This window comes from Anabrus simplex, chromosome 1 (assembly GCF_040414725.1).
Source record: "Anabrus simplex isolate iqAnaSimp1 chromosome 1, ASM4041472v1, whole genome shotgun sequence".
Taxonomy (NCBI): Eukaryota; Metazoa; Arthropoda; class Insecta; order Orthoptera; family Tettigoniidae; genus Anabrus; species Anabrus simplex.
Window position 1 is genome coordinate 1,247,058,241 of NC_090265.1, and position 25,370 is coordinate 1,247,083,610.

A 25,370-nucleotide genomic window follows, 5' to 3' on the forward strand; every position below is an offset into this window, starting at 1 on the left:
CTTCCCTTCTTATCAGTGTGAAGAGGGGAAGATTGCTTACTTGCATTTCCTCTTTAAACAATCATTGCTATCATCACTATTCTGAATAGCACTGGAAGCACAAAGGAACTTATTACGTAATCAATACCACGATCATTCAGCGTAGTACTGGAAATACAAGGAGATTTTATTAGCTAATGATTAATGACGTTTCTCACACCACTTTTTGGAGAGCAGAATGAGCAATAATCTTTCTCCGCAATGGTGTTGATTGCCATTTTAGGTGAAGTACAAGATAGACGAAAACGAGGAATAGGAAGATGTCCGATCTTTTCAAGGATTAGAGAACAGGCAACAGGCTGTAACCATGAGAGATAGGGTAGGAGCGTGGTACAAGTGGGGAGGAATTCCAGGGTCAGTTAGGAACACCGTGGTCTGAACTCTAGGTTGCCAAGTTCAGAGCTCTTGTGGGTAGGCGATGGGGAAGGGTGATCTCTCTCAGCGCCAAACAGAACCTCAAAATAACCAATTCGCTCATAGGGCGATATGTAGTAACTATTAAACAGCACAGGCTGGTGACCGAGTAACTTAAGCGGGTAAGAGCACTGTAATGGGGACTGTTAACATTCCTTTTGGCTTATGGCTTGTACGTGCCGGTCGACTCGTACATCGGCTTTGGGCATAGGACTTGGCTCCCACGCTTCTTACAACAGTCACTTCCTGCCGCAACTTCCTGGCTGAGACGTTCGGTCAGGTCAAAAATCTGTTTTAGTGCCAATCGCCACTACGTTCTTTCTTTTTGTGTGTGTGTAAACTTTCCTCTCATTTGTAATCTATCATGCTCAAAATAGCTACACATTAACAGAATCTTACAGAACTATAGCTTCCTCTTCCTGTGGGAAGTGTTGAAGCCAGACTGTTTCTCCTGGGAGAAGGGGAGGGGAAGAATGCAAATATCATAAGCAAAAATTTCAATAGTAATAAAACAACACTAATATTTTAAAATTATCTCTTACCATTGACACATACTAAATTAGATTTATCACACTGGCTATTTTCTGAATAAATCTTGTGGCGAATTTAAAAATCGAATTAGATTAGAGACATTGCTGGCTATCGGAAGAAATACAATAATTTAAGCCACGGTGGGTGGGGGTGGGTGGGGGTGGGTGGGGGTGGGTGGGAGGTAATTAGTGATCGGCGAGGGTATTTGCCTCTCCCCCCAGTCCGGTACCTCCATTGGGTTCAACACTGCCCTCGAGTGGGGACAGTGTTGAATAGCATCAACGGTATCCCCTGCCTGACGTAACAGGTGACTAACAGGCACTCCAGGGGCTCTTAATTTGGGAGCGTGGGTTGTGATCATGGGGCCCTTAGCTGAGTCCTTGCAATGCTTCAACTTGTGCCTGGATACTCACTTTCATCTATCCTATCCAGCCTCCCTTGGTCAACTCTTGTTCTCTTCCTAGCCGGGCGGTATCAGGGAGTCCTTCATTTTTACGCCCTTCGTGGCCCTTGTCTTTCTTTGTTCGATACCATCATTTTTCGAAGCGATGGAGCCTCTAAAATTTTCCCCTCTGATTAGACTAATGTTAATAGAGGATGTTTCTTTTTTTGCTATTGGCTTTTCGTAGCACCGACACAGATAGGTCTTTAGGCGACGATGGGACCGGAAAGGCCTAGGAGTTGGAACGAAGCGGCCGTGGCCGTAATTAAAGTACAGCCCCAGTTTTTGCCTGGTGTGAACATGGGAAACCACGGAAAACCATCTTCAGGGCTGCCGACAGTGGGATTCGAACCCACTATCTCCCGGATGCAAGCTCACAGCCGCGCGCCTCTAACCGCACGGCCAACTCGCCCGGTAATAGAGGATGTTTGCCCAGTTGTACTTCCTCTTGAAACAATAATCACCACCAGCACCACCACCATCTAGGTGAGTCTGTCATTGCTTCCAATAATTCGAGCAAGTTTCCAGATATAGTTCAGCCCCAGTTGGAATATCCAGTATGGCCAAGATCACGGATGTATGCGTATATACTCAAGCATAGCTCTCAAGCAAACTTGGTACACTAGTTCTTACTCTCTGGGGAGGGGATGACATGCAACAAATGGGTATTGGTCCTGTCGAAAAGTGCTGTAAAATTATAGAGAAAACAATTTCCGATCATTTATGTCTTATTCAGTTTTACTGTACCGAGTATGATAATAGAATTCATCAGTTTAGACTTAGGCCTATGTTGCTTTGTTCATATCTAACATGGAAATATGGTTCAGTCGTGTTCACTGGCAATGGTTTTCGTCATGATTGTTTTAAGGTGTAGAAACCGCATGGTCATTGGTCCATGTCGACAAGGAAAATTGTGAAGATGATTTTAGAAAATTACAAAATCGTAAAGAAGAATAAAACAAGAGGGAGAGATGACTGAAGAAAATTTGATGAAAATCGGTATGTTAAGTCGGGAATGAGGCACTACAATCTAGACTATAAATAATTTTATTCACGCTAAGTGAAATTGTACTTTAGGGGAAGGCCTACCTTTTAATTCTTAAATATCTACAGTATGTAATTATCTGCCAAGATTTACAAAAATTACATATTCTACTAGAATAGATGAATAGCCCCACAGTAAAAGAGAGCAACAAGCTGATTATTTAGAAACTTCACTTAGTCAAATAAGAATGTTTTCACTTAAATTTCACTTCACTGGATACGTGGAAATGCATGATAAAACTGTTAGAATTTATTATCAAGGAAAAAAGGAAGGGATTAGTTAGCAGCGATCATGATGGCGATAGACGGAAATATGTAACCGTATTGCACCGCCGTCTCGATCCTCCTAGACTGCCTGCTCTATGCGAGGCTTTTTGCGAGTAGGCTGCGACAAATATTCTTCGCTAGATGGCAGGCATAGACGCACAAAGTTCTTAATGCATTATTATGACGACATTCTACCGAAGCTCGTAAATTATATCAGCTATATTACCTGTATGAAATCGTAGTTGGACTCTTCAAGTCACAATGTAAAGAATTTCCTGGACGAAGGCGTGGAGTGATACACCGGGCGGTTAACATTTTGTGTTCGTGCCAACGTAATATCAGTTAATATAGCTCTTACGAACTTGGTTAGAAAATATCACTAACAGTTTGCACATATCCTTTGACCTCACACTGTAACAGAACATATTTTGGAAGGGGAGAAGTAGTAAGTCCTAGTATTACGCTCGAAAGTTTGGAAGGACTTCCGAGAGTAGGGCACAGCAGCTTTAACAAACTCCTGCAGATGTTTCATCAGAGCAAAACACAAGGTTTTGGGTATCGAAGTCCTCCTCTGTCCTGATGCATAATCAGTTCCATTTATTGGTGTCGAAGCTGCAGGCAGGGAGATGTTGCTGACGCAAACATCACACTCCATCCTCTCTTCAACAACCCGAACCAAGTACCTGCAAATTAGGGTTTGATTTTCTGTTTCTAGATTGAATAAGACATCATCATTTAGATATGTAAGATTGTCCTAAATGTCTAAACATGTCTTGTGATTGTCCGTCATAATTCTTATCACAAGAAATCCACTATCCTCCATGACTTTAATCACCTTCTAAAATAATGTGTAAAGGTTACAGATGCGAGAGTAATCTAAGGATATTCAACTACTTCCTTTCTTAGGTCCTTACCGAGATAGAGCCGGCAGCCACTTTTCTCTTAAATTCCTTTCTAGACGTTATTTCATGTAATCGTATCTATTCTGGCCGCGAATCACCTTGCCGTGATTTCCAAATAATACACATCAGTTGAATATTTCAGGAGAACATTCTGAAGTTTTAGTTTTACAAAAAAGTACAACTTGCACAAACGGAAGAAAACAAGCAAACTTTAAAAGAACTTTTAAAATATCTACAAGCTGGCATGTTTAATCATTGTACGAAATAATTCAGCTTTTCGTACACATAAATGCTTCAATAACACAATGCTACACCAATACTGTCCGCGAAGATTGTACGTCTATGACTCCACTCCTACGGCGACTTGAATAGATATTGGCATTCGCGCCTTCTGTCTTAAACTTGTGGCATAGAACATGCAGTATAAGTGGATCGAAACGGCGGTGCCGTATTCATCCGTAAGTCATTACTGAATTCAGTCCACAGCACTTAGTCAAATAACGAAGTTTTCACTTAAATTTCACTTCACCGGATATGCAGAAATACATGATAAAACTGTTAGAATGATATTATCAAAGGAAACAAGAAGGGATTAGTTAGCAACGATCACGGTGGCGACAGACGGAAATATACAGTATAACCGTATTGATCCGTAAGTCATTATTGAATTCAATACACAGGCTTTACAATGAAAACATTTGCGATGGATCGCTACAACCTATAACTTTTCATTTTGAAATTTAAATATTTGTAAATCAAGTCGGAAGAAAAAGCGCTACTTCGATGCTTCATCAGCGTGCGCAGTACGTAGCTCTAAACAATACACGAAAAGCAGGAAATGACAAAGTGGTTAATTACTTCCTTACCCAGGAGAATGTATTCCGTACATCTTGGCAACACTACATACTATACGCGAACCTTTTCTTGAGCCCTGAGCTCCCTAGTGATGAATCGGTAGACCTCGGTTATCTTCGACATCCATATTGGCAACCTTTGAAACACAAACTATGCATCGCTGTACGACATCTGGCGTACACTTTACGAACTAGTACTGATGTTGCTTACACAGCAAAGCCAAACTATATAATTCATGCTAGGAACAAGATTCGCATCGAGAAATATTATATAATGTTAAATAATGTATGTGTGACAGAGTTGTTGGCGTAAGATAATAAATGTTTAGAAAATTCATATTGATCGATCATATAATCGATTCAATTCAAATTTCATTTCCATCCAGTTGGCAGTATAACCGGAAACGTCAGCGCTCCCTCCTTACCCCACACCCCGTAAAAATCGGGCTCAAGAAAACGTTCGCGTATAGTAGATGTGTCTGTTTGGTGTTTGGCGGTTCATTTGATTAGTAAACCATATGAACGTTAGTAAAATGTGGAGAAAAACGTTTCTCATCAAGCCGTAGCAGTTGTACGACCGAGCTTGTCATGGGCTATCGTGTTGTGTTGAGTGGAATCAGCAGTAAGGTAACGTAGTGAGTGCTTCAAAACGTAGCCAGATAGGTTAAAAGGGGAAAACTTGGGGAAAGGGATACGAAAATCCGTGGTTCGCCTTATTTAACGACCTGTGATTGAGTGTCCGCGAATATTTGACCGATGCTTGGTTTGGTGCGCTTTGATGTTCTTATGAAAATAATGAGTTATGTTCGTTTTAATGCATAAGGCATGCATAATACACCGGGGTAGTTACGGTTAAATGGTACTTGTCTAATCGGAAAATTTCAGCTCTTAATAAAGAAGTTACTCATACCTGCTGCCAGGAAATAGAGTGTTTATGTTGAACTCGAATGCAGTGATTGATTGATACTTCAGTGCTCTCAGGATCTACTGGACCAATTATTTTTGTTACGATGTTTTGTGGATTTGCAGAGGTGAAAGAAGGTGCTGGGTGGAATAGGTCTCAACTTACGAAATTAAAGTTAATTTAAAACTTTAACCCAGGTTATATTTTCTTTTCAAAATCAACAGATAACAACAATAGAGTAACAGGTACTAAGTAGCAGGAAAACAATTTAAGAAATTACAATAGTTACAAGACTTGGGCTTCGAGCCCCAAGATTTTCTGAGCTGTCAGCTCACCACCACAATAGCTAAAGGGCAGAAAACCCCTAAGTACAAGGAGCACTTGCTCCTAATTACAACGTTAAGGAAAAAAAAAAGAGCAGACCCGCTCTCAATTTGACAAGCCTCTCAAAGGCTACAACAAACTTCAGTTCTATCTGCCCTTAAGGCACACCAAGAAACAGGGGTATTTGATACCCGACCTACAGGGCCTTTACATGAGGAAAATAAAACATCAGGTTAAGTTACTGGCCCATAATACAAAATAGAATGGAGGCGAAGCTTGCACTCCTAATACACTCTTGAAACCTACTTGGCACTAGGCCGCTTACGCAAGGGCTAATCCCATACTAAGGAGGTGACACGATAAGAAAACTTTATTACATTACGAAGAGAAGAAAAACGGTTATGAAAACGTAGTCACCTCAAAACAATATGAGTGGGAGCTCGAGAGGGTTAGGCACTCTCTACCCCAATTTATAGTTAAAGAGACGAAATTTTACCAAATGTCTATTACATTTTAAAGATAGGTTACATGAGAAAAGTTTCGAACCTGCCCCGAGGGTTAAACTGCTGAGCTAGCAAGAAATAAAGTTATTAAACGGCCATTACCTTGTGGATGAACTGCTGCCCGAAGAAAGAGGCGCTTCCCGCCCCCTGCTACATAATCACACACTAAGCAAGATGTCAATGAAGTGGCACCGAGACAAGAAAATCAGCGGTTTAAATACCCTCGTGGAACATTCGAGACCTTTCAAGAATGAGTACCCACACCCCCCTCAACTTTATTGGATAGCTTAAAGCAACGTCTCCATATCGGAGAACACATACGTTATTGGTCAAAAATTAATTAGAGAAATTCGGGATTGGCTAAATTCAAAACAAGCGGAAAGAGAAGGGTTATACTGCAAACCCAAAAAATGACTGAAAGAAATTTAACAAAGAGCAAACTTATGAATACCAAATTTCTTCAAAAAAACTGTTCCTTCACTTCGCACTAGGGTGCACAATTATAGTTCTTAAGTAGTGCCATCTAGAAGAGAATGTCCACACTTCTTGCTACAGAGCAAACAAATACAAATCGAAATAGACATCGTTCAGAACACTTCAAAATTTACAGTAGAGACATCTTCCGAGAAACCTTTGATTTAATACAGTTCTTGAAGTTCAGAGTTTCTCCCGTAGAGAGGTTTCAACTGGCGCAATATTTGAATTCGCGGCGTGGAGGTGTACCGCCCGGTACAATTTTAATATGATAAAGTTACACTATATGTGAGTAATATATATATATATATATACAGTGTACTTATACGCTACATGCTTTTTTTATTTGTAAAAAACACATAAAATTTATGCCTAAAAGAAAATCACAACTTTCTAGACAATCATCTCAGTCAAGGGCAGCCAAACTACGTCGTATTGGAGAGCCTTAAACACACAGGTAGAGATCAGCTTTACGTTATGATCCAAGCATTGATTATGCTGAGCGGAGTTCAAATTTGGGGAATGAACAAGACATGCTGTAAGTGTTTTTAAGTGTTTTGCAAAAAAAAAAAAAAAAAAAAAAATAATCGGGAATACAATTTTATGCCTACTAGTAAGGTTGAAGGGCAGATATATCGTCTCATTGGTAGCCTTCTCCGGCCATCAGGCCAAACTCCGCCATTTCTGTAAATTTACTTCATCTCCGATGCTGATCAACTCTCACTGCGTCCAAACATTGACCCCAGATTAAAAATCGATTTGATAAATACATACATTATCATTATCATTATAGACTGTTTTGCCTTTCAGCGTTCAATCTGCAAGCCTCTGTGAATTTACTGTATGTCGCCACAATCCTCTATTTGCTACTAGTGCTGTAGCCTCATTTAGTTCTATACCTCTTATCTTTAAATCGTTAGAAACCGAGTCTAACCATCGTCGTCTTTGTCTCCCTCTACTCCTTTTACCAAACATAACAGAGTCCATTATTCTCCTAGGTAACCTATCTTCCTCCATTCGTCTCACATGACCCCACCACCGAAGCCGATTTATGCATACAACTTCATACATCGAGTTCATTCCTAACTTAGCCTTTATCTCCTGGTTCCGAGTACCCTTCTGCCATTGTTCCGACCTGTTCGTACCAGCAATCATTCTTGCCACTTTCATGTGTGTTACTTCTGACTTATGAATAAGATATCCTGAGTCCACCCAGATTTCGCTCCCGTAAAGCAAAGTTGGTCTAAAAACAGACCGATGTAAATATAGGTTCGTCCAGGTGCTGACTTCCGTCTTACAGAACGCTGATGATCGCAACTACGAGCTCATGCATTAGCTTTACTACACCTTGATTCAATATCACTTACTATATTACCATCCTGGGAGAACACACAACCTAAATACTTTAAACTATCTATCTGTTCCAGCTTTGTATCATCAATCTGACATTCAATTCTGTTGAATTTCTTAGCTACGGACATCAATTTAGTCTTTGAGAGCCTAATTTTCATACCACACTCATTGCACCAATTTTCAAGTTTCAAGATATTAGACTGCAGGCTTTCGGCATAAACTGTCACACTCCTCTATTTGCAACTAGTGCTGTGGTCTCATTTGGTTCTATACATCTTATCTTTAAATCGTTAGAAACTGAGTCTAACCATCGTCGTCTTTGTCTCCCTCTACTTCTTTTCCCCAGCATAACAGAGTCCATTATTCTCCTAGGTAACCTATCTTCCTCCATTCGTCTAACATAACCCCACCACCGAAACTGATTTATACATACAGCTTTATACATCGTCAGCATTGTCCGGACTGCTTACTACATTTCCACCTAACTGAATCCCTCCCTGCCACTTTATACCTTTCAGCAGATGTTCCATGTAAACTACGAATAGCAAAGGTGAACGATTACAGCCTCTTCTAACCCTTGTAAGTACCCTGAACCAAGAACTCATTCTACCATCAATTCTCACTGTAGCCTAATTGCCTTTGATTGATTTTGATAATCTACCCTTAATTCAATAGTCCCCCAGTATGGCGAACATATTTTCCCTCGGTACCCTGTCATATGCTTTCTCTAGATCTACGAAACATAAACTTAACTGTCTATTCCTCTCGTAACATTTTTCAGTTACCTGGCGCATACTGGAAATCTGATCCTGACAGCCCCTCTGTGGTCTGAAACCACACTGGTTTTCATTAAACTTCCTCTCAACCACTGATCGCACCCTCCCTTCCAAGATGCCATTGAATACTTTGCCTGGTATACTAATCATTGAGATACCTCCATAGTTGTTGCAATTCTTCCGGTTCCCTTGGTTATAGATAGATGCAGTTACTACTTTTGTCCAATATAAAGGTACCTTACCAACACTCCATGCTAATCTTACTACTCTATGAAGCCATTTCATCCCTGCTTTTCCATTATACTTCACCATATCACGTCTAACTTCATATATTCCTGCTGCTTTATGAAAATTCAGTTTATTTACCATCCTTTCGACTTCCTCAAGCGTAATTTCACCAACATCATTTTCTTCTTTCCCATGAGCTTGGTTGTTCGCGACACCACCAGGAAGATTTCCTTTTACGTTGAGAAGATTTTCAAAATATTGCCTCCACCCGTCCAGTGATTCCATGGGATCTAATATGAGTTCACCTGAATTACCCAAAACACTGTTCATTTCCTTCTTCCCTCCCTTCCTAATATTCTTTATTACTGTCCGGAAAAAGTATCCCTGCTGCTTATTATCAACATTTTCCCATGACTTCGTTTTGGATTCTACAACTAGCCTATTTGTTTCTTTCATCTACGTACAATTCCCTGTCTGCATCGGCCCTTGTTTGGGGCCTTTTCTGAGAAGCCTTCTTTTTACGTTTACAATATGCTCTCACTTCATCATTCCACCAAGATGTTCGCTTTTTTCCCTATCTTTACACACAGCTGTTCCTAGGCATTTTCCTTGCTGTTTCTACTACAGCATCCCTGTATGCCACCCATTCTCTTTCTATATCCTGAACCTGTTTATCGCCCACTGTTAGAATCTTCTCACTAATCATATCCGCATACTTCTGTCTAATTTTCTCGTCCTGGAGATTTTCTACCCTTATTCGTCTGCAGGCAGATTTCACATTCTCTGTCCTAGGTCTAGAGATATTAAGTTCACTACAGATCAGATAGTGGTCTGTATCATCGAAAATTTCCCGAAAAACCCGCACATTCCTAACAGACTTCCTGAATTCGAAGTCGGTTAAGATACAGTCTATTATGAATCTGATACCACTAGCCTCCCATGTGTAGCGGTGAATGGCCATATGCTTGAAGAATGTATGCGTAACTGCTAAACCCATACTAGCACAAAAGTCCAGCAAACGCTTCCCATTCCCATTAGCTTCCATATCTTCCGGACATTTACCAATCTCCCTTTCGTATCCTTCAGTTCTATTTCCAACTCTCGCATTGAAATCGCCCATTAACACTACCCTATCCTTGCTGTTGACCCTGACTACAATGTCACTCAATGATTCATAAAACTTGTTAACTTCATCCACATCTGCGCCCTCACATGGTGAATACACTGAGACAATTCTCGTCCTAATTCCTCCAACTACCAAATCTACCCTCATCATTCGCTCATTTGCGTGCCTAACAGAAACTCCGTTGCGTGCAATAGTATTCCTTATAAACAGGCCTACACCATACTCTGCCCTTCCCTTTTTAACATCTAACGGGCGAGTTGGCAGTGCGGTTGTGGTAGCGCAGCTGTGCGCTTGAATACGGGAGGTAGTGGGTTCGAACCCCACTGTCGGCAGCCCTGAAGATGGTTTTCCGTGGTTTCCCATTTTCACACCAGGAAAATGCTGGAGCTGTACCTTAATTAAGGCCACGGCCGCTTCCTTCCCACTCCTAAGCCTTTCCTATCCCATCGTCGCCATAAGACCTATCTGTGTCGGTGCGACGTAAAGCAAATAGCAAAAAAAGTCTCTCCTTACCCGAATATCACTTACTCCTAGTACATCCAGGTACATCAATGGATGACTCGAGAGACCTGGACCTGATTAATGAACGATGAAAGTACAGGATTGCAAACAATGAAGAGGGCAGAAAAGAATACAGACGATTAAAGAATGAAGTAAATAGAAACTGCAGGACAGCTAAGGAAGAATTACTGAAAGAGATGTGCAAGGATGTTGAAGGTTGTAAGAAAAGTAGATGCTGCATACAGGAAAATCAGCGAAACCTTTGGAGAAAGGAAAACTAGGTGTATGAATATTAAGAGCTCAGATCGAAAATCACTTCTATGGAAAGAAGACAAGGCAAAAGATGGCAGGAACATATTCAACAGTTGTATCAAGGCAAAGACGTAGATTATATGGCTCTGGATCAAGAAGAAGCTGTTGATGCTGATGAAATGGGAGACGCAGTTTTGAGGTCAGAATTTGACAGAGCTTTGTGAGACCTAAATAGTAACAAGACTCCGGGAATTGATGACTTTCCCCATGAATTACTGACTGCCTTAGGAAAAGCCAGCATGGCAAGGTTATTCCATTTAGTGTGTAATATGTATGAGACAAGAGATGTACCATCCGATTTTCGGCAGAATGTTGTTATACCTATGTCCAAGAAATCCGGTGTTGACAAGTGTGAAACGTACCACGCCGCTGATTTAGTACCTCATGTCTGAAAAATTTTAACACGTATTATTTAGAGAAGAATGGAAAGACAAGTTGAAACTGAGTTGGGTGAAGATTAATTTGGCCTTAGAACAAATTTAGGAACACGTGAAGCAATCTTGACTTTACATCTGATCTTACAAGATCGAATGAAGAAGGACAAGCCCAAATATATGGCGTTTGTAGATCTAGAAAAGGCATTCGCTGATTAATTGATTGATTGATTGATTGATTGATTGATTGATTGATTGATTGATTGATTGATTCGTTCTCTGTATCTGATCCAGATCGTTTTCAGAATCTCAAATAGCTTGGTCGAATCAACATCATCGAATGCCTTTCGAATAATTATCTACAGTCTGTATAAAAATCAGACCGCAGTGATAATAATCGAGGGCTTTGAAAAAGAAGCAGCAACCCAGAAAGGAGTGAGGCAAGGTTGCAGTTTGTCCCCCTCCTTTTCAATGTTTATATAGAACAGGCAGTAAAGGAAATCAAAGAGGAATTTGGGAAAGGAATCACAAAAATCAAAACCCTGAGATTTGCTGATGATATTGTTATTTTATCTGAGACTGCAGAAGATGTGGAGAAATTGCTGAATGATATGGACAGAATCTTAGGTTGGAATACAAGATGAAAATAAATAAGTACAGAACAAAAGTAATGGAGTGCAGTCGGACGAACTCAGGTGATGCAGGAAATATTAGATTAGGAAATGCAGTCTTAAAGGAAGTAGATGAATATTGTTACTTGGGTAGTAAAATGACTAGCGATGGCAGAAGCAAGGTTGACATAAAATGCAGACTAGCACAAGCAAGGAAGGCATTTCTTAAGACAAGAAATTGGCTCACTTCAAACATTGATATCGGAATTAGAAAGATGTTTTTGAAGACTTTCGTGTGGAGCATGGCAATGTATGGAAGTGAAACATGGACGATAAATATCGCAGAAAGAAAAAGAATAGAAGCTTTTGAAATGTGGTGTTTTAGAAGAATGCTGAAGGTGAGATGGATAGATCGAATCATGAATGAAGATATACTGAATAAAATTGGTGAGAGGAGATCGATTTGGCTAAATTTGACCAGAAGGATAGAATGATATGACACATCTTAAGACACCCAGGACTTGTGCAGTTGGCTTTTGAAGGAAGTGTAGGTTGTAAGAACGGTAGGGATAGACCAAGGTATGAATATGACAAGCAGATTAGAGAAAATGTAGCATGCAGCAGTTACGTAGAAATGAAACGATTAGCATAGGATAGGCTGGCATGGAGAGCTGCATCAAACCAGTCTATGGACAATGTACATAGTTGTTCAAAATGTTTGTCACCTTGTAAGTGACATGAGAATTTTTCAAACGATTTTTTTGAAAGTTTTTGTGTTTATTGCCAGAAAAATTACCCGTTCTTCGCACGAAAGTATTCTGTAAGTAAAAGATTTGGTTTTGCATATAAAATCAAGTGAAAGAAAAATTCTTCCTTGGATATTACGATATACAGAGAAGCACCACTAAATGGTGTCCGTAATTGCCTTCACTTTTGGAGTTTACATATTCCTCTTCCTGTCCCAGCCAAGTACTCGCCTATGGGTCCACAGAAATGAACAGTCGGTATTAGTGGTTCAGTAGTTTACTAAACTCAACTGAAATTCTTGGCTATGTTTATCTGTACCACATATTACATCATAAAACGAGGAAAAATACAACTACCGTCTCCCCGGACAGCCACCACATAGTGAGAAACTACTACTCGTCAATGAATTCAGAACCTATCTGCATATTTCAATAATGCATATTTGAATAATGGATTAACCGATCATATTTCTTGCGACTTCAGACATTCAACCAATGGAACAAAACAGGAAGCAGTGTTGCCAACTACTCCATCTGAAAATATCGTCCGCCTGCCACAACGCAGAGAAAGACACGACAGGCGACATGAACGCTACCGAGAGGCATAGAAATGAACTATTATAACAGTCCGTGGTCTGTCGACGCTACCAAGATGCAGAAAAGATACCGTAGCAGCCAGCAACTTACTGCTCTGAAACATTGGCAATTTTCCGTTCCTTGGGCTCCTTATTTTTCCCCCTTAGGTTTTTAGTTTCCGAAAACAGATTTTTAGCTGTTACTTATGATCCAAGAGGACGTTTATGCCGTACTTAACTCATGGGTTAGTTGGTTTATAAGATACTGTGAAGATTGAATGACTGGTATTTCATACATGGATTATAATATGGCTAAGGGCAGTAGCATACTTTTTATGAGGAAACGATTCTTTGTTTTTACCCCATACAAATTCCCATTGATTTCTGAATTTAAATACTGTTTAAAGTGTATTGAGATTGCGATGCCAGTAAGTAACTAAAAACTGTCCTTCAAACAAAAGTTACTATTCCTATTCATAGGCATAGGCCTATATGATGCACAAAATCCGCTGGTTTAGAGCCTTGGCGAGTAATGCAGATTTGTTAGCCGAGTGATTGCATGGGGGCATTCAAAATACCAATGAGAGTTATAATTAATGCATTAAGAAAAGAATACCGAAAATGTTCATGTTGGGGAAGGTACTCTCAACATGGGAGCTGTAGGTGCAGTAATATAAATAGATGGGAATAAATTGTGGAACCAACATGGTAATTTTGCTAACTGTTTTTTCTGAAAAAACAAGCTGTCTGTACACTTTAATAGGTCCAAAATACGACATTATCTTTATAGTTTGTGCATAAAAATTGGGTAGCACTTGGATGAAAAGAAATTGAGAAAAATTTACCTGAATAAACCAATATATTTAAAAATTATGATTTCTATTTTATTCTTGGAATTTATACTTACTAATAATGTAATGCGGTCATCAATCAACTCAGAATAAGCTTTTCTTTCACAAGTTGTATCCCAGCCACATATTTGACATAAAAAGAGAAAATGTTTGATGTAGTGTCTGCTAATGTATGTAATTCGCATACTCAGGAACGCACGTGGTCCTGTAGTAGAGGACCATGAGTCGTAACTTCACCACGAATGAAGATAATAAATAAATAAATAAATAAATAAATAAATAAATAAATAAATAAATAAATAAATAAATAAATAAATAAATAAATAAATAAATCAACTGTTCATTCTGCAAGGTATTGTTGATCTTTTCACCAGGGGACGGTAACTGTTCTCTCTTCGTTCTGTTTGATTTCACCGGAATATAAACATAATCCATTTTATTAGTTAACGTCTTCACACTGGGCTAAAATACGCATGTAGTGCCGATATTGAGATTCTCTTAATAAAGATTCATATACCAGGTGGCCCACCAGTGTCCTGCGTGCACTGATGATGAATGGGATTTTGACAGGGGTATTACTACCTGCAGGTTAGTTACATCAGAATACGTCAGAATGTTCCTCAGCTTTACTCGTCAAATGCAAACGTTTGCATTAGTAAGCCTCGTTTTTGAACACTTAGTAGAAGGCTGGTATTGGTACTGTAGCACTAGAGTTGCTGTTAGCATATCGACAATGGCTGGTGTGTTTAGCAAAGACGAATACACAGACATAATTTTAATCTAAGGAGAATCTGGTCGGAATGCAGCCGAAGCTCGCAGACTGTATGCGCAGGAGTTTCCAAATGACCGTCTGCCTTCTACACACGTATTTGAAATTAAAAGCTTATCGATCGTTCAAGGAACATACAGCATAAAATTAACTTTTTATTAGAGTGGAATGTCTGTATGTGCATAAATTAATGTATTAAACTTTATTTTCTGCTGTGGGGTGTTTACAAATGCACCCTGTTACAGAACGTGTGTGGTAAAATGACTGCTATTTTTTTTTACATCCGAAATGCAACACTTCGTAGCACTCGTTTGTAAACCAGCGATTAGGCATCCCATTCCTCATTATTGCATGCGGGACACTTCTAAGTGCAAAGTACGGGGCTGGAGGGTCACCTCGTACAATCGGAAAAAATAAGGTGGATCCATTATATTTTCTCGTAGTTCTAATTCCTAGCCTATACAATATGTTGTGTTAGATGACCCGTATACAAATATAAACATCAAGTTATTTATAGTCAGGCTCTATGGCTAAATGGTTAGCGTGCTGGCCTTTGGTCACAGGGGTCCCGGGTTCGATTCCCGGCAGGGTCGGGAATTTTAACCATCATTGGTTAATTCCCCTGGAACGGGGAATGGGTGTATGTGACGTCATCATCATTTCATCCTCATTACGACGCGCAGGTCACCTACGGGTGTCAAATCTAAAGACCTGAACCTGGCGAGCCGAAGTCCTCGGACACATCCCGGCACTAAAAGTCATACGCCATTTCAAGTTATTTATAGGTTTTATGAACAATATGCACGTAAGCTTCCAGCGTAGATGTATAGAGTCAATGTATAAAGACAATATAGGAAACCAAAAAATATTTAATCAGACAGTAAAATTAAAGTTTAAAAATAATGGAAAAATACATGAAGAAGGAAAGAGTTAAAGTGCACATCACGGCAATCGATTTAGAGAAAGATTTTGTTTCTTTGAGTAGACGGGCTGTCTTATATAAGTTGAGTCAGATCGGAATATCACGGAAGAAGATGAGAGCGATTGAAAATGCATATGAAGAATTTAAATTTTCTAGCAAAGTAAAATGTGATATAGTAGTGGGAGAGATATTTTCAAAACTGAGTCTCAAACAGAGTTGCAAATTGTCACCAATATTCTTATTATTAATATTTGTTAATGACATTTTCCAATCGGAAGGCTTTGAGAAAGGAGCCTATCTATGTCTCGAGAACCAGGAGATTCCGGGTCTGGTCTTCGCAGACGATATCCTTCTATTCACATTAACATCTGTCAAAATGCAAAATATTATCAACAGAATAGTAAATTATTGTAAAAAGTGAAATTTAAAAATGAATCCACAGAAAACCAGAGTTATGGTGTGTAAAAGGGGCGACAAACTTCCAAAAGTGAACAATGGTGGATAGGTAATACAAAATTAGTTGTAAAATATTTGAATACCTAGGGACGATCATAAGCAGCAATGGCAGACGGACAGAACAGATACAACGAGAGAAAATGAAGAGAATAAGTTCTCTAAGTCAGTGTAAAATTATTAAACAGAAAGATGCCGAACATTGAATATAGAGTTGGAAAATGTATTCAATTCAGTAGTTAAAACGAAATCACTCTATGGAGCAGAAATTTGGGGAGTAGGTGATGATGGAATTGTAACATTAGATGTAGTTTTAAGTGAATTTGCCAAAGTAGTAATGGGACTGCCAAGCTATACTGCAAACAGAGGAGTACGAATGATGTATGAAGGGGTGAGTATGCGTGCAGATATTGTTAAACGAATAATTAAATATTGGTTGAGGCTAAAGACGGGAGCAAGAGATGAAATTCTAAAGATTGTATATGAAACAGCAAAATGAGGGTTACTGGGTGGATGGAGACATTTTTTTATCAAGGGATGATGCGGAGTTGTGTAAAAAGGTGGTCCAAAGAGTGAAAGACGTTGAAAGACATACCGTAAGGACAAAATGCAATAGCAAGGAAACACCTGTTTAATTTTGTAAAATACCGTAAGTAAAAATATGGCGGTAAAGATTGAAATGTTAACAAAACGAGAAATGGGAGGGATAATTTTGTGGCTCATGGGAATATATAATAATACAGATAAAAGACAGAAAATGAGGAATATCAATTCATTTTATGCAATAAAAATATGGAAGTGGCTCACCTACTAAAATACTATAAGGAAACAAGAAAGAGAGAAATATATAGGCGGAAAAGAGACAGGTAAAATCGAAAGTGAACCTGAACTTTACACTAATGTTATTAAACAAAGAGTGGAAGATACCAGGGAGAACAGCAAAACCATGTAATATTATAACTGGAATGTAGGAAATGAATTTATAAAAGTATGGAAACAGAGGAGATGTGCATGTAGATAGTTGTTAGAATATGTATGCGGAAGAATGATAGATTCTACGATGTAGTTAAAGTCTATGAACTATCTCAAATTCGAAATTTATATTATGATTATAAAGATACGTCCAAATAGTATTTGTGAGCAATACTGTATATTTAAATAATTTTGCAATATATTTCTTAGTTGGACTATATTTAATACTATGTATTGTTACTGCATGCATTAATTATGATTACAATAAATGAATACTCTCTCCCCAGTTCGTGGTCATTCGTGACTGGGAGAGAAGATTACTCCATTCATTCATTCATTTGAATTAGGCGTGCCTTCAGGAATATTTACGGTATGACGAGACAGTTCGCTATACTATTCATTGTGCGTTAGTCGCAACAGGCACTAATGTCAATAATTAAAAGAGTGCTCAACATAAAGATTCTTTTCTCATTGAGCCCACTGGATTAAAAAAAAATATATATATATTTTTTGCTAGTTGCTTTACGTCGCACCGACACAGATAGGTCTTATGGGGACGATGGGACGGGAAAGGGCTAGGAGTGGGAAGGAAGCAGCCGTTGCCTTAATTAAGGTACAGCCCCAGCATTTGCCTGGTGTGAAAATGGGAAACCACGGAAAACCATTTTCAGGGCTGCCGACAGTGGGGTTCGAACCTACTATCTCCCGAATACTGGATACTGGCTGCACTTACGCGACTTCAGCTATCGAGCTCGGTACTCACTGGATTAAGATAAGCATGCCAGTTATCTCACCGCCGTTATTTATTCAGTTGACGCTCAAAACAACAATCTTAAAGCGCCTTTCTCCTTCCTCTCAGGATGGGAATTCTTCCTCTTCAAGGCCTCTCAACACGTGAGCTTGAAAAGATGAAGACGGAACCTTTGCTTCCACTCGCTCGTGCCAGGTTTCTCTGTTCGATTTTTCCTGTCCAAATTTCTGTTCTCTTTCAATCACCAGGTATCAAGTTTGCGAAGCCCAGTGAGGTTTCCATTTTCACAACTTTCATGAGGATGACCCATTTCTGTCTTTAACCAATAACTTTATTTCACGGTCGGATTTCTTCCTGAAGTAGTGTTATGAGGGGTAGACTATCCTGTTGTTTTGCCCCTTAATATAACAACCACTATCACAACACCCATCAAAATACTTATAATGGCGACACACTGACCAACATCTTTAAACGCTGCGGTGGTGGATCAGTGATAGAGTGATCGACACATGATCCGAAGTTCGCGGCTTCGATCCTGGCCGAAGCAGTCGATTTTAGGAGCGCGTTCAAATGTCTAGGCTCCCCATGCTCTTGTTATAGGCACGTTCAAACCATCTGCTGGCGCACTCAGGTCAAACGACAAAATTAAACTCACGATTTAAAAAGCCTAACAAGCTTAAATGTTTTTAAAATTTAACTCATTTATAATACAGTAGAATATCACTTTCGTTGCCAGAGAGAAGTACAGTCGCAACTGGTTTGCAGGTCGCTTAGGTGGCACCACTTCTGGAGGTCTTCATGATCTATTTATTTACATTTCTAAGCACTCATTTCTTTTTGCAGGTGGGCCTTCTTGAGTTTCTTTTGATTCTTACTCCTATATAATCTGCCAACAATGACGAATTAAATGTGCTAATAACGAGTTATAGTTTCTATGACTACTTATTTGGCTGTAGTATAGTACGCTAAACTTTCATTGATCCCTGAGCTCCATAGTGCGTAATGGGAACTGGGGATCAAGAAAAGTTTCGCGTACTATAGATTTTCTTGCAAGAGATGCACAGTACGATCTAGTAAATCTTTCCCTAAATTATTTGATTTTTAGTAATTTACTTCGCTTGCTGATTCTTATTCAGCCGTCTCCAAGGTGATGGTGAACGAAGAACATGCCCTTCATTTCGATACTACTACAAAACAGTGAACTCCCAGAAGGAGGAATAGGCCTATTCCAGAAATTAGGTATATCTCACGTTCCGTGAAATAAAATTCTCGATAAGTGGGGGAATTCAGAGAGTCATCGTATTGGAAGAACACCAGGGTGGTGACTAACAGTTTCTGAAAGTTTAATACGCAATTATAGCATGGCCTACTATATTTTCTTCCGATCCTGATGGAATTAGGTTGTGAGGTTTTTTTATTTCAAGCCTTCTTTTGCTAGTTGCTTTACGTCGCACCGACACAGATAGGTCTTATGGCGACGACAGGACACGAAAGGCCTAGGAATGGGAAGGAAGAGGCCGTGGCCTTAATTAAGGTACAGCCCCAACATTTGCCTGGTGTGAAAATGGGAAACCACGGAAAACCATCTTCAGGGCTGCCGACAATGGGGTTCGAACCCACTATCTCCCGGATGTGAGCTCACAGCTGCACGCTCGTAACCGCACGGCCAACTCGCCCGGTTTTCTAGCCTTTCACAGACTTTCTTTTTATTTCGATAATCATTTTCTAATGGGGAAGGACTTCTCATTTTTTCAGTTATTCCATTGTGAATCAGGCAATATCGTTAGATCTTCTTTTAAAACAAATTCACTACATGGCTGAGGCCGAAATTGAACCCTGAAACGCATGATCGGCCAACCTAACCTCTAGACCAACACAATGGTATTACTCATTGAGGCTGGGAAGTATTATATAGTTAGCAGATAAACTGCGCAGTCATTGATGTAAGTTGCAATTCATGAATCGTAAATTGAGAAGAGTGACAGGGTCAATACGTGACTATGTAGCAATAAACTGCGGCGTTCACTTCATTGCCAGAGACCGGAGTGCTCTTTTCTTTCAACTAAGCGTGTTAGGACCCATTCAATGCCATGCTTGGGTTATAAAGTGGTACACACCTTCGAAGGTGTTTGGAAACCGTAAAAATTCCTCGAATTTTACAGTGCCGACGTTGTACAAAGGTTGGGGGAAGTTGTCTGTCATGTTTAGGCTTCATGGCTTTATACCGTGAAACTCTGCTGTTCAAATCCTTTTTGTGATGAGTGTGAAGCCTGGGTGGAGAGAGGGGAGAAGTCTTATCCCTCCCATTGTACGAGCCATGCCTGTCTTCCCTCGGTCATGTCCAGTCATCTGCTCCAGGACTTAGCGCCGTCCCTGTTTGCTGCTACATTGTTTACTGACAAGCTATAAGCGGTCAATTATAATGCATGATGAGGTGAGAAGGACCCTCGTTTGTAACCTAGCCCATTTCAATGGTCAGAGGGAAAGGTTCTGCACTTTATTCTTCATAAACACATTTTTCTTTCTCTAGAGTGAATAAGCCCCATTCATAAGACGAAGCCTGACAAACCTTTCTGAATAACGAGCCGCAGTGAAGAAAAATGAGCACGGAGTCGTAACACCCAAATGGGTGTCTCTGTTTCTTACTCTATTTAAATGAGCCAACCTAAGTTCCATGATAGGACTGGCAAGTCACTGGTCACCTTGAGAATGGTTTATCCCCCAGTATTCACCAACTCACTCGTGTGGGTGGTGGTGAAATACATCCACGGTATCCCCTGCCTGTCACAATAGGTAACTACGAGGGGACGGCTTGGGAGAGTTGAAAATTAATGCATTCAAGGACGTAAAGGGACAATGCAGCATAGGAAGTCACAATTGTTAAATTGTTGAAGTGCAAGGAGTAGGGTTGTATGAGAATAAAATTTAGATTCGCAGGATATGTCACTCCGGAGAAAGTAAGAATGCAGAATTAAATATTCTCCAAAATATCGTATCAAACGCAGATTGTCTTGTCGTAATTCCATTAAATAGCAACATATAGTAGCCTATTATTTGTGAATAAATAACCCTATCCCATAGGTACAATGACCATCAAACAAGAGTTTACGGCAAACTCAAGCCAGGCCCGCATAGCGAGCTGACGGGAAAAACAGACTGCATTTCCCAAGAACTCTACTGGCCCTCTCTGCTTCTGTTTCAAGTTTCCCCAAAAATAAAAGGCACACATACTCAGGTCTCCTTCTTCTCAGTACACCGCAGTGGATAATAATAATAATAATAATAATAATAATAATAATAATAATAATAATAATAATAATAATAATAATAATAATAATAATAATAATAATAATCCGAGACATTTCAACAGTCCAAAATCAAATTGTATTCCTGAAAGAAATTGCGGAAAAAGGCGGTCTTAGATATATTTTGAAAAAGAGAGACAAACCACAAGCACCAAAACTCATGGAGACAATAGGCCTATATGACTAAATTAACGGAGTAACACAATTTAAATATTTCGGTTAAATAAGTCGGGGAAATGGACTAGAAACAAAAGCCAATGAAATTAAATGCCAAAAGATGGAAACTGCATATCGACTAACCCAAAATTTCTACAACAAGAAATGTCTTTAAGCACACAAAACCAACACCTTACAACACAGTCATTAAACTATATTGTCTTTATGGATCAGAAACGCTAATTTTTAACTGATAAGTTAATCAGACATTGAAAGCATTGAGAAAAAGGAACGCAAAATCATGAGATAAATTCTAGGCCCTAAACTCGCCGACGGACAATACAGACTCAGAGGCACACAGGACATTAAAATAAAATTACACAAATATTCCCAGTGACATTAGAAAACGCAGGTTAACTTTCTATGGACATATTAAAATATATACCCAGCCATACATACAAAACAAATGGTCGAAGTCTATGAAAACAGGAGTAAAGTCAAAACATACACAATGAAATGGATTGGTGAAATCAAACCCGCTCTGAAACAGGCAGCAGATAATCTTCAGATCCAAAATTCACAAATGACAAGATGAACAAAAAGAAAGACCAAAGAAGAAGACCGAAACAACCTGGTCTAAAGATAGAAAGGAAGCCCGTAGTAAAATAATGAAAGAAATATGGGCACACAGGAAGGCAAATGGAAGCCTCTAAGTACTCTGTACTAAGTACTTATTCGCATATAATAATAATAATAATAATAATAATAATAATAATAATAATAATAATAATAATAATAATAATAATAATAATAATAATAATAATAATAATAATAATAATAATAATTTTGACGTGAATTTACGGCCTGCCCTGTATCTTGTCAACCCCCCTTGCATTATTCATGCACACATTCTGTCTATTACCCCCAAGAACTTCCTGTAAAGTAGCTATGAGCAAGACTTCACCTTCTGTTACCCCTTGTAAATATACTTCCCTTCCTGCAATGTACGGCGATAAATTTTAGTTTAAGGTTGGTACACCCTTTTTACGGACTACATGTGCTCAATCAACAGCCAGCATACCGTTTGTAAAACGGTGAGTGAGTGATACAGTGATGGTTGGCGGATGCAGAGTGAGCTTTGGCTCACAAGTAGCCACGGCTGGTCCATGGTCTGACAACTCTGCACTCCGACAGATCAGCCGAGCAGAGGACCGGTTGCCGCGGCTCTACCGCGACACTATACCTCTGCAAGCGGAAAACCGAGAGGGGCTAGTCCTCACCGTCGGCTGTCCTGAGAATGGTTTTCCCGTAGTTTTTCATTCTTCTGCTCTAAGGCCTCGACCACCAACCCCCTCACCTTCATCATACATCACACCGAGTGACTTGGCCGTGCAGTTAGAGTCACATAGTTGTGAGCTTGCACCGTCGGCAGTCCTGAAGACTTTATTCCGTGGTTTTCTATTTTCATACCAGGCAAATGCTGGGGCTGAACCTTAATTCATTATGGGTGGGATGGTAGAATAATACCCACGGTATCTCCTGTCTGTCGTATGAGGCGACTAAAAGGGGCCCCAGAGGCTCTCAACTTGCAAGTGTAGTTTGGCGACCACAGGGCCCTTAGCTGAGTCATGGCATTGCTTCCACTTACTTGTGACAGGCTCCTCACATTCATCTGTCGTATCCAACCTCCCTTGGTCAGCTCTTGTTCTTTCATGTTCACGCCCTCCGTCGCCCTTGTCTTTCTATGGCCGATATCTTCATTTCCGAAGTGTCGGATCCCTTCCATTTTTTTTCTCTTTGATTATTGTTATATAGAGGACGGCTGCCTAGTTGTACTTTCTCCTAAATCAATAATCGCCGGGCTGAGTGGCTCAGACGGTTGAGGCGCTGGCCTTCTGAACCCAACTTGGCAGGTTCGATCCTGGCTCAGTCCGGTGGTATTTGAAGGTGCTCAAATATAACAGTCTCCTGTCGGTAGATTTACTGGCACGTAAAAGAACTCCCGCGGGACAAAATTCCGGCACCTCGACGTAAGCGAAAACCTTAAAAAAGTAGTTTGTGGGACGTAAAGCCAATAACATTAATTATTATTAAAACAATAATCATCACCACTTAATTGTCCGACTCGTTGGCTGAATGGTCAGCGTACTGGCCTTCGGTTTAGAGGGTTCCGGGTTCAATTCCCGGCCGGGTCGGGGATTTTATCCTTCATTGGTTAATTCCAATGGCCCGGGGGCTGGGTGCTTGTGCTGTCCCCACCATCCCTGCAACTCACACACCACACATAACACTATCCTCTACCACAATAATACGCAGTTACCTACACATGGCAGATGCCGCCCACCCTCATCGGAGGGTCTGCCTTACAAGGGCTGCACTCGGCTAGAAATAGCCACACGAAATTAAATTACCACTTAATTAAGGCCACGGCCGCTACCTTCTCGATCCTAGTCCTTTCTCACCTGAACGTCGCTGAAAACCTACAATGTGTTAGTGCGACCTTAAATCACTTGGGAAAAAAAGTCTCCTTCATCAATTCATATCTTCTTGGCCTGAAGGATGAAGTGGTTGGTTTAAGTCACGAGCCACCTCTGGGCATAGTTAAAAGTTTGCTACGTTAAAAATACCCGGAGTTTCTGTAGATATTAACATAGAAAATATTAGTTTGCAAAGCAAACGGCGATGAACGGAATTTCTTAAGTGAGGAGGGAGCTAAATGACACCTTTGTGGGACTCACAACTTTGGGGCATGGTTTAGATTCCATTTATTTTTGCCGGATTCCTTGCTTTCATCTTTTCTATCCGATCTACCTTTTATTAAACTCTTGTTTTCTTCTGACATCAGTGGTAGACTATTAAGTTTGCGTGACCAAGAAAGTCGCTAATTTTCACGCCCTCCGTGCCCTATTTCTTTAGTTTTCCATTACGCAATTCTTCCAAGTGTCAGACCTGCTCCTTTTCCACTTCTGTGGGTGCGGGCGTAGAATTTATCCACGATGTATCATATGCCTGTCGTAAAATGGGACTAGGCAGGGACCAAGGGGCTTTAATATTGGAAGCGTGGGTTGGTGACTACGGATCCCCTACCTGAGTCTGTCTTTGCTTCCACTTACTTGTTCCAGGCTTCTCACCTTTATCTTCCCTGTCTGGTCTCCCCTGGTTGACACTTGTTCTTTTCCTGCCCCGACAGTATTAGGTTTGCGGGCCTACGGGGTTTTCCATCTTCAAGCCCTTCTTTCTATTGCCGGTACCGTCATTCTTCGAAATGTCGTATCTCTTCCATTTTCTTTAATGTTAATGGAGGATGGTTGCCCAGTTGTACTTCCCCTTAAAACAAAAATCACCACCACCGGTTTCCTTTACATTTCTGATTACTGTTAAGAGAGAATGTTTGCCCATTTATACTCTCTCTCTTAAAACAATAATCACCACCACTACCTCCACCAAAGTTCATCAGCATTTACTGACAAACTATTGTAACTCTACCGTTGTATGATCTGTCTCAAACATCTTCAGTTGCTAGCAAGTCTGGTGATCTGATGGGCTCTGAAGAGTTCATCTATGATCACCGCTAGGCTACATATCGCCTTGCCTGGACGTTATTTTCATTCATCGAAGAGTAGGGACTCTTGCTATTTCAAAAAATGATTAATGTTAAGATGATTCCTTGACAGTGATCATCGCGTTAGACGTAACCAACTACTCAGGGTATCTTCGTATGCAGACTTTTAAATCCATGAGCTTTCTCCATGACATTGTGCCTCGTCTATTTTTCGCTCGCTGAACAATAAACCAACCTCACTTATTAGGAGAGCCTTGTTTCTTCTCTAACAATGAAGCCTTGAGCGCAAGTGAAGTCATTCTATCGTAGTATATCATGTCTGATTGAAA